Source organism: Salvia splendens, unplaced genomic scaffold (assembly GCF_004379255.2).
Source record: "Salvia splendens isolate huo1 unplaced genomic scaffold, SspV2 ctg1026, whole genome shotgun sequence".
NCBI classification, from domain to species: domain Eukaryota; kingdom Viridiplantae; phylum Streptophyta; class Magnoliopsida; order Lamiales; family Lamiaceae; genus Salvia; species Salvia splendens.
In genome coordinates, this window is record NW_024598566.1 from 16,460 (window position 1) to 27,581 (window position 11,122).

Consider the following 11,122-nt stretch of genomic DNA (forward strand, 5'->3'; position numbering starts at 1 on the left):
ATGCCGCAGTCGGCCGCCGAGGCTGTCCGCACCAAGAAGAACCGTCAGGGCCACATCCGGCAGCGGGTAAATAGAAAACCCGCTCCTCAGTGACAGGGGAGCGGGATTCAATTAACTTTCCTTTGATATGAAGAAGATTTTAATAGACTACACGGATGAGTCCACCGTCCGCCTGGAAAACGTTGGAAGAGGAGAGCCTATATTTGCCTTTGACAAAGACGGCAATCTGGGCGGTATGGTAGTTAATGAGCAAGACAAGGGCTGGATTCTGCGCATTGGCGGCGGGGCTGGTAGTACTGGGTGGTCAGAAGACCGTACTACGTGTATGCGCAAAGCTACTGCACACGGATGGTCTTTCCGTGTAGGTGTTAAGCTTGTTGACCTGCAATAGCAGCTTTGCGCTGTCTAGCCCACATCTCTCCTCGCTCCTCGTAGGTAAGCCCGTCGTTAAAGCGTGGGGGCTTGACACGCGTGTTAATGTCTAGCTTAGCCCCTGTACTGTAGTAGCGAGGATTAGCACTCGCCTTGGGTGGTCTGTTGCGCATTACACTGTCGTTGTGTTTGGTTGCTGTTTCCTTTCCTGCTTAGGCGTGCAAACCCCAAGGAGCTTTTTTCAAAGCCATTGGGAGTCGCATTCCTGCGGTTTTAGTAGCTGCTACTGCCAGAGACCGTTTCAAGCCTACCCTTGCCTTCTTTAATGCTTCCAGTACTCCGCTGGTGTAGCTCCCCCCGGCAAGGCTCTCTGCGTATTTCAACTACCTATTGCGCTGGTACCGGCGATAACTGACTCTCTATTTGAGAGTTACAAGCCGATGTCTAAACTCTACCAGTTTCCCAGTAGTGTTGTACTTACCAGTTACTAGCGGTTACTAGCTCCTAGTCCAACTGGAAGTTTCCTTCCTACCCCCTATAACAGCTAATCGCCTGCAAAGGTTTGCCCATGTTCAAGAATCTTCGCCCATTCGCCTACAATCTGATGGTTAAGCTGGCAAACAGGGCGACCATCTTATTTCCCAACCCTGACCTCATGGCGTTGTACTTAGGGATTTTCCTCACCTAGCAGTGGACAAGAGTCCTTACCTGCTCTTCCTTCACTCACTAATGCCTGACGTTCCAGACCCCCCTTAACCTTCACGAGCACCTGAAGAAAGAGGACTACTACGAATCGCGCAGCGTAGTTAAAAGCCGGAAAACAAAGTCCTGCGCACACTGCGGCTATACCCTGTTACTGGGTACGCCACAGGACGTGCATACGTTCTACCCGGAGTTTACTGCGTACGCCACACATAAATCGTGTACCTCTGACTTTCTAGCCTCGCTACGCCCATGACCCTTGCAGAAGCTATCACTGTCATCGAGCATGCCAAGGGCAAGGCTGATGAACAAAAAGTACCGTACCACAAGGTGTTGGTAACGGTTATCCCAGCAGGCGGCCAGCGCCAGGAGCTATTCCCCGGACCCTTTAAGAAATTGGACCAGGAACAGCTTAGCGCTATAGGGCAGCCACTGGCTGAGGCGTACGCTTTAGAGCTAGAAGCCGAATGAAAATCCTAATCTTCAAAGCCCTACTATTTGTAGGCCTGAACTTTGCGCTTGTTTTCGCACACATTGCTGCTTTTCAGAGTAGCTTTCCCATTTGCTGCTTGGGGTACGTTATCCGTACACGCGACAGCCCTCCTCTTTACACCATATAAACGCATCTTTAAGATACCCGCATGAAAAGCTTCTTTAATCTAGGCTTCGTTGCCCTGCTGTGCCTGTTGATGTCCTCTTGCGGTTGGAACCGCGTAGAGACCAACAACGAAGGCGTACTGATGACCAACTATGGCCGCTCGAAGGATGACTTCAAGGCGGTTACCGGCGCACAGGGCATGCTCGGCCCCGGCTCTGACCTCTATCAGGTGCCCATGTACGAGCAAACCCACGTAGACGTGGATGCCATCAACATCACGGCCAAGGACGGTGGCAAATTTACCGTAGACCCTACGTACTCCTATCAGCCCATGCGCGGTAAGGGGGGTAGACATCATCTTCTCCTACAAGCATGTGGGCTTGGGCGATGAGTTCATGACTAATATCCAGCGAAATATCCTGAGTCCGCTGGTATTGGACACCTACCGAGAGGAAGCTCGTAAGTATACAACGGACTACCTGATTAAGAACATGGGGTCGTTTGAGACGGCAGTGCAAAATCAGCTAGCCGCACGTTTCTCGGCCAAGTACTTTACCCTGACCAATTTGACCTCTGGCCTTACCCCGCCGAAGAGCATGGGCGACGCTATTGAGGCCACGAATAACGCCGTGCAGGAAGTAGAGCAGGTGAAGAACCAGTTGGCAGTGGCTAAGATGGAACAGGAGAAGGCCAAGATTGAGCGGGAGACCAATATTATCCGTTCGCAAGGCCTGACCAAGGAAATCCTGCAAGAAGCCTACATTGATGCCCTTCTCCGCAGCCAAAACCGCATCATTATCACAGACGGCAAAACGCCGGTGATGCTGACGCAGTAACATAACTATTCTCGGCAGATTGCGTTATATACTGTAACTACCAGCACGAGGTAGTGGCTTGGATTTTGTAATTGCCGGCGCAATGTGCAAGTAGGAGAACCATTATGTCTTAGACCGCTGTTGTAGTACCGCGAACGCAATACCAATGGAGTTACCCCAGGGAAGCTATAGTAGCACGCAGGCTTACAGGTATTGGGCGTAGTCTTCCGCCGAAGATGTACTCTCTCTTTATCAATCTTTAGTCATGAAGCATAAAAAGAAGGTTGCCAATCTCGAAGGTCGTATTGCTAACTGGGAAGCCATGCAACGCAGCATGCGCCCGGAAGACTTCAAGAGCTACGCGGGCAACAAACCTGGCTCTGTAAATAAGTAGGACAAATAGTACCTGCTCGTCACAACACTTTAACATTCCCCACTACCATGCGTAACTCTAAAATTCACAAATACTCGACCGTTGGTGCCTCAAGACCAACAAGCGCAAAGGCAGCAGCACTGGCGTAAAAGGCATGCGCAAGCCTGTCTGGATTGAGGTAAAAACTTCGTCAGATACGGACCTCAAGGCCACCAACCCCCAAGTTCACCTGCGCGTCAGCAAGGGGTGTCGTGGGTAAGAAAAGCATGAAGTACGCAACTGGCTACTAAAAGATAAGTAGAACGTTTTGGACGTTTAAGAGGGGGACATTCTTAGAATGGACATTGCTCGCTACTTTTACACTACATCGGCTGGTGGAGCCAGAACCGGAGTCTATAAGGGTAAGAGGAGGGTAGCAGACACAGCGGATGTCCTCTCAGCCCCAGACGGTGTAGTTATTTGGTCCCTTCGTCTAGGGGTTAGGACATCAGATTTTCATTCTGGGAACAGCAGTTCGAGCCTGCTAGGGACTACCAATGTGACGGGTAATGCCGTCAAACAAGCCCTAGGGTGTATCCCTGGGCCTCTCAGAACCTGAATCCCCCGCCAGTGGGGGTAGTAGTTAGCAGATGGTAATAAAGCCATGCGGTGTAAAACCATGCGGCCTACAGAGTATGCTAATCAGACCATAAAATACTGGCTCCCGACAGCGACAGGTAGTAACGGAGCCTATGAGAGAGACGTGTAGACTGTAGCTTATCAAGGAAGAGCCCTGTGTAGGTGGATTTAGGACCATCAGGAGGTGCAGAACCCAATCTGCCAGTCTATTAGTAAGGTAGGAAGCATGCTGGTTAAGAGGACAAATTGACGTAGGTGATAGGGAATAATAAACGCTCGATGAGGGCTCCTTTAAATCTCCTACTACGTAAGAGCGCAAAAGCACCGCCTAAGTTGCCTACAGTGATGTAGGTTTTGATACGTGCATAGGGTGATAAACAGAACGGGTTCTGCCGCTAGACCTAAGAAACGGTTGCAACCGTTGCACTATCAGTAAAGGAGAGGCAACATAGTCCTTGGGTTCTAGCAAACCCTGACCTCTTGCTAGAGAGGCCAATGTTGCAAAACGCAGTAGACATATGCGCACCACGAGGGCTTATATCCCCTCAACGCCTCTAGTATACACGGTGTGGGTGACACCGGATAAAAACCACCTTATCTAGTGGGATGGTAGCAGTTGGTAGCTCGTGAGCCTCATAAGCTCAAGGTCGAGGGTTCGAGTCCCTCTCCCGCTACACCTGCTAAGTCGCAGGCGAATAATTCCAGCACTCGTGGTTGGTTGGGGTAGGCACTCATAGGACGTTGAGTACAAACTACTACACTGGGGTCATACATAATCCCTAGATAAGCGGATGTAGCATAAAGGTAATGTTGGGGTCTTCCAAACCTCAAAAGACGGGTCAGTACCGTCCTTCCGCTCTTATAATTTATAGTTATGCAAAGGTTCTGGGATAAGGTTAATAAGAAAGATAGTTGCTGGATATGGCAAGCAGCTAAAAATGGCGCTGGATATGGTGTATTAAAAGTAGATGGCAAGGTATTAGATGCTCACCGTCTATCTTATATGCTAAATAAGGGTACTATTAGTCCTGGCTTACTTGTATGTCATACCTGTGATAATAGAGCATGCGTAAACCCTGAACATTTGTTCCTTGGAACACAAAAAGACAATATCGCAGACTGTAAAGCTAAGGGCAGACTATATAAGCAACGTATTAACCCGCCTAATCATGGTACTATAACTGAATACGGAAGGGATGTCGATGTAAAGATTGTGTAGTAGCAAAGTCAAGCTACTATAAAAGTAGAAAGGCAAAGAATTTATAACTGTCTAATACCCGGCAGTAGCGCAGTTGGTAGAGCAAAGGTAACCACCCCTTAGGTCGCTGGTTCAAGTCCAGCCTGCCGGGCATTTTATTTAGGAAGATTGGCCGAGTGGTAAGGCAGCGGTTTGCTAAACCGTACAGGGGTAAAAGCCTGCGCAAGTTCGAGTCTTGCATCTTCCGCTGTGACTATAGCTCAGCCGGTTAGAGCGTCTGCTTGTGGCGCAGAAGGTCGTGAGTTCGAATCTCACTAGTCACCCACACACACTTGTAGCTCAGCGTGGTAGAGCAACGGTCTCCAAAACCGTGTGTCCCTGGTTCGACCCCAGGCAGGTGTGCATTTGTAGAACTACCAAGCTCTGTTTCCCCTGTCCAACCTGAAGAATCACGGTGTAGGGCAGGGGATTTCTACTCTAGGCTTCTACTTCTACTGGGCGTAACCCTCTCGCCAGAGGAATCATCACATTCACCACTTTACCCCCTTCACTCATGGCAAAAGCTTGGAGTAATCAAGACAATGACTTCTTCCCGGTGGAAGACAACAGCCTAACCAACCTGCTGCCCAACAGCGTGCTGAAGATTAACTTCAGTCAAATGCAGGGCTTCTGGCTCACCGAACTAGAGACTGGGAAGAGCTTCCAGCTTCCTGAGAAGGTGTACGGCATGGAGCGTGACTTCATCGAGATTGCCAAGGCTACGTGGCACGGCACTAAGAACAACCTCGGCATACTTCTGAATGGCATTCAAGGTACCGGCAAAACGGTGACAGGTAAGATACTCAGCAATGAGTTGGGCATGCCTATTATCCTGCTGGAAAGCAACCTGGGTAAGGGTATGATTGACTTCCTCGGCAGCATTCAACAAGACGTGGTGCTGTTTGCCGATGAGTACGAAAAGATTTTCAAGGCTACTCGTGGAGACGAGTACAACGACGGCGAAGCTGACAGCACGCTGCTCACCCTCATGGACGGGGTAATGAAGACGCAATACCGCAAGGTATTCCTGCTCACGACCAACGAGCCAAAGATTCACTCGGCTATGCAACAGCGGCCAGGGCGTATCCTCTTCACCAAGACCTTCGGCAACCTGGGTCGCGAGGTGATTGAGGAAATTGTGGCCGACAAGCTGGTGCATAAGCACTTGCAAGAAGACACTATCCACTTCATCGCGAAGCTGGAAATGATTACCGTGGACATTGTGACCAGTCTGGTGACGATGGTGAATATCCACAACCGCAGCCTCACGGAGTTCAAAGACATCCTGAATGTCAAGGAACTGAAGGCGCGCTACGACGTAGTATACGTCAAAGAAGATGGTACGGAAGAGACGCTGGCCTACAGCCAGGAACTCAACCACAATGATGACCCGGAGAAGTGGGGTGAGTACATGAATTTCCGTACGCGCTCAACAAACTTCGGCGAAATCGAAGACCAGTTTGAGGACTTGACGTTCGCGGTAGACGTGAACTACAGCACCCTCAGCAAGTACCGCCTTCAAGACCTGCCTCCCTATACCAAGGAGGAGTTGGAAGAGAAGAAGAAGAGTGGTGAACTCACCGGTGATGCCTACCGTCAAGCCTTTATGGCATTGCACGGCCAAGGCAGTAGCAAGGTGCTACGCCTGAAGCTGGTGCCAGTGGTAAGCTACCACGCTTCCTACGCACACATGCACGCGTTCTAAGTTACCTAACTGGGCGGATACCCCTCGCCAGGAGAAATTGTCACCTTTACCCTCCTTCTTTTCATGAAAAAGTTTCTGATGTTGCTGCTGGCTGCGGCCACTCTTTCCTCGTGTGCTGACAGCAAGACCATCAACGGCGTGACCTATGAGCCGTACGGGTGGATGAATGCAAGCTCTCGTAAGAACGACAACGTGAAATACGATGTCTGTATCGGCAACGTAGTGCTGGATGTCATCTTCGTGGAGACGGCCATTGTGCCCGTGGTGCTGACGGGTGTGCAGTTCTACGAGCCGGTAGGCTTGAAGAATCCTGTACCAGCGGCCACGAAGTAATGAGTATGAACTTAGTGATGCGCTTAAACGGCGTACTACTAGATAAGCTCTACCAAACTCCCACAGACGTAACGTACTGGTGCTTGTATCAGCGGCGGTATTTCAAACGGAATCCCAAAGCTGATACAAAGCGCCATGCGCCGTTTTGTTCGCCCCTGGAATGCTACCATAAGTACGAGTCTTACTGCTGGAAAATGGCGCACGGCTGGTGTATAAACCACCACCCCTATATCCAGGAAGAGCAGCATTGGGGAGGCACTGTATTCCCCGCCAGGATAGTAAGTAAAGGGGAGCAGAACAAAAGTACGTATGACGACATGCGTTACCATCTACTAAGTGTGAGAAGGCTCTTGGAGGCAGGAGCGAGTTTTGATTACATTTAATACCACTTTACCGATGAATGCCATTCAGACCACCACCCCTATTGTCCAGCACTCCGAGGCTGTGCGGGAACAAAAGCGCAGCCGCCACTTCTATAGTGGGGGGGCGCGACCTCTTTCAGACAAAAAGCCCATCCGTGAAGCTCGTCGGCTCCCCGAACGCAGTAGCAGCACACCGGCAACGTGTAGCCGTGAAGCAGCAGCAGGCCGAGATTGATGCGCAAGACACTGCGTTCATCGAAGGCCTCTTCGAGACGGGCATCCCGTCCGATAGCTGGACGGACTAACTCATACATCACATGAACACCGAATTTGGACCCGTAACGGTGACCGGCAAACGGCTGGTCGCCTCTAGTAAGCTGTACTCTATTACGTTGGAGCAGCCAGAATATCATCACAGCTATACTCTCGAAGACAAGCTGGCAGGCATGACAAGTAAAGCTCCTGAACAGTGCAAGCGGAAGGCAACTATCCGTGTATCACTAACAGAGGCTGATGACTTTGTGGAAGGGAAAGTAGTACCTGGGCACATCCAGCGTACCGTCTACAAGGAGCCACGCTATCGTGGGCAGAAAGAAGCGTACACCGGAGGGTATCCGTGTGCGACCTGGGTGCCTGCGTACGCTGCTGACGTGGATATGCGAGGTACTTAGTATTCCTAACACTTTAACATAAAGCATATGCCCTTTCAATTAGGAGACATAGTACGTAGTACAGACCAGTGGCGTAGGGACTCAAGGGAAATGGAGGAATCACATCCCTGGTACTTCGAGGACGGGTATGTGGCTGCCATGCGTGGCGGAACCTTAACCGTCCGCCACCGGACTGCCCAACGCAACAGGCATTCGGGTGCTGAGACTGTGGAATGGTCGAACGGCTACTTAGAGCTTGTGCATGCCGTGAATACGGTTGAGGCGCATGAGATACACAATGCTTACCCGCAGGTAAACGACCATGACTATGCGTGGTACATGCAGCAAGGAGGCTTCCTTCCACAGGAAGAACCACAAGCAGGTGATGTTCCAGCCGCTAACTGGCGTGAAGGGGACATTCTGCGTCGGACAAGCCATGCGTGTCTAGCCAGACGTACTGATGGCAATGAATCCGTATCTATTGATGTAGGTATGGAAATTATAGCTGCTGGTACACAGGATGATGGGGGAATCACCTTCCGTCTACTCGATGGAACGCCTATGGATGGACAGATAGCTACGCGCTACATGCAATTCGTACGCCGCCCAGGCATGTCCTCGCTAAACGTAGAGGGAAATCCGCCGTTCCAGCCTTCTACTGCACCCCTTCCGCCTGAAAACTGGCGTATAGGGGATATTGTGGTGCGTGTTGCTGCCAACTCCGGCTATGAGACACACCCACGCGGTATTGCGGTTGGGGAGCGCGCTCGTGTTGTGGAGACAAGGGGTAATGACTTTGGACATCGCTTCCAAGGCATGCAAACAGATGCACGCAATCTGTGGATGCGCAATGACGACTTTGTATTTGACGAACGTCCTCGGATGCAGTTAAATACAGAGGCGCAAGAAAACTTCGTTCCGGGAGATATTGTGCGCTGTGTGTCTACGCAGCATACAAACACTCGCCAGATAAATCCTGGTGAGGAGCTTACTATCCGAGTGCGCGAGGGGATATGGGTTGGTCTGAATGATGCGGAAGGTACAGAGTTATCTGTAACATGCGTAGCTACTGCCTTCCGCTTAGTTCGTCGTCCTGCAACGACGGAGATTCCGTCCTCTTATCTGGACTGGCGGCCAGGAGATATTCTGGAAGTTACCCGCGCCCAGTCTACGCACGAAGTGGGTAGTCCTCAGCACCGACAGATACAGCCCGGTGGTCGTGTGCAGATAGTGGGACATGAGCCTAATGATTCGTCCGGCTTTTATGTAACGGACGAGGAGGGGACAGAGCCTTTCCCGTTAGCATTCTATGCGTCTGCTATGCGGTGGGTATCTCGCCCAGAGTTATTAATAACTGATACTATGCCTACCAATTTATCACCACTGGCTGCCACCGAATGGCAGGCCGGAGACGTTTTACGAAGAGTCAGGGGAGAAAACTGGCTCACTGAATGCCCCATCGGAGGCCTTGTTATCGTAACAAAGGTGCCAGGAGCCGTCGTTATGCGAGGGCGACAGCCCCAGGACTTCTCTTGGAGCAGCCCTGCTGGCAAAACAGGCAATCACAGCAGCGAGGACTACGAGTTCGTTACGCGGGAAGGCATTCACGTAGCAGAAATGCTGCTGAACAAGCACATGCCTTGTATTCCTGGTATTGACCAGGAAGGCGCGCTAACGCCTGACAAGTGGGCTGCTGGTGACTATGTGCGGCGTATCGCGGCCACGCGAGAGACGCAGCGCATGAATGTGGGTGACGTGTTTCCGTTGGTTGGCAATCCCAGAGACCGCGAAGACAATGCCTGCGTGAATGTAGCTGGTTATGGTGGCTGGTATGTTCCGAAGGCAGACCTCGTGTTTGTGCGTCGGCCAGCCCGTCCGTTCCCCTGGCCACTGAATGTCGATGTATCAGGCACCACAGCAGCAGAGCGCGACATCTTTGAGAAAGCCCTCAAGGACGCTGGCCTGAAGGCTCATGACGGTAACTACGGCGTGTATGACCGCAGCCCGGCTAAGCGCGCCAACCTCATGCTTGTCGGCTATTCCAACCGTGACTATCTGTACTACGACGGTAGCCTTGGCGGTCCTGCCGTAGGGAAGCTCATGGACGTGTGGAACAGTGTGCTGCAAATGGTGGCCTACAAGTTCCAGGGAAAGAAAGAGAAGGCGGCTGCCCGCAAAGTGCCCGCCACACGAAAGCTCTCGCTTTTCCAATTGCCGATGTACGCGGTGATAGAGAGCCAGCGCGAAGAAGCCGATGTAGAGCGTCGGAATGCGAAGCTCACGGAACTTGGTTTCCCCACAGACCCTGGCCGCTACATGCTGCTATCCAAGGGCAACGTGAACTGGACGGACAACTTAGGTGTCGCTAAAGCCTTCCAGCAGCTACATGATGGTGTCTGGATAGGCACTGAAGACGACAAACAAGAACTCCTTAACGTATTCAACAAGCGAAAGCTTATGCTCTCAAAATCAGCAGCCCAGCAGCGTTTTGCCCTGGACGTGGCCGCCTCTGGCGTGCTTATTGCCTCCTTCAAGGCTTTCATGGCCTTTAGCGGCTATCGCCAACTAAATACTGACCAGCAGGACGGCCCGTATATCCTCGTGAACTACGGCCCGGTGGTGGGTGAAAATGGCAAAGCAGATTTTGCTACCATTCCCCTAACTTGGCAGTACGCTACGACTTATTATAAGCGTAGTAAGCTCCTGGACTTGCAAGTAGACAAGGGCTGGGAATATATGGTAGACCGCATCAGCACCAACGGGGTTGTGCGTCCTATCGAGCAGTCGGACGAGCTAGACGCTACTCCCCAAAAGGGAGATACCGTTGTGCTCATCGACGTAGCAGTGCGTGAAGGCTTGCCAGAGACGGAAGCAGACCTTGCCTTCCATGCGGCTGGTAAGACCTACACTGTCAAGGACTTCGTGAAAGACTTGGTGCAAATCAATGAGACCGGCATGCTGCTCCACCCAGACCGTCTGGGGGTAGTTGGCAAGCCGCGTGGTATATCGAGTGGCGACGCAGTTATCACAACTGACAACTACGGCGAACTGGTGAAAGCTGGTGAGGAGTATACCTTCATGGAGGATGCCAAGAGCAAGTTCGGCGTGCTGGTTAACCTCAAGGGGGATACCTTCCAAGTTTCCGCCTACGCACTTCCGGGTAGCTACTGAGCAGGAAAATAAAGACTTCCTGCTGAAGAACTACGGCATCACCATTCCGGTAAGGGTGAAAATCATCAACCCCAACGCTGTTAACTACGGCGAAGAGGTGCTGATTGTCACTTGCTGGCCGCTAAGCAATAAGCGACTGGCTTCTGGACGCAGGAGGGTACTGACCTTTCTGCGTGGTACGAGCGT

General features: G+C 51.5%; 4 non-coding genes across 4 annotated transcripts; all 4 read left to right on the forward strand.

Moving 5' to 3' along the window:
- The first annotated feature begins 4,078 nt into the window (after window positions 1-4,078).
- TRNAM-CAU lies at window positions 4,079-4,152 on the forward strand. Its single transcript has one exon. It is a non-coding gene; the product is annotated as a tRNA-Met (tRNA).
- Window positions 4,153-4,838: 686 nt separating this feature from the next.
- On the forward strand, window positions 4,839-4,923 carry TRNAS-GCU. Its single transcript has one exon. It is a non-coding gene; the product is annotated as a tRNA-Ser (tRNA).
- Window positions 4,924-4,925: 2 nt separating this feature from the next.
- Window positions 4,926-4,999, forward strand: TRNAH-GUG. Its single transcript has one exon. It is a non-coding gene; the product is annotated as a tRNA-His (tRNA).
- A 5-nt stretch (window positions 5,000-5,004) lies between these two features.
- On the forward strand, window positions 5,005-5,078 carry TRNAW-CCA. Its single transcript has one exon. It is a non-coding gene; the product is annotated as a tRNA-Trp (tRNA).
- Window positions 5,079-11,122: the final 6,044 nt, after the last annotated feature.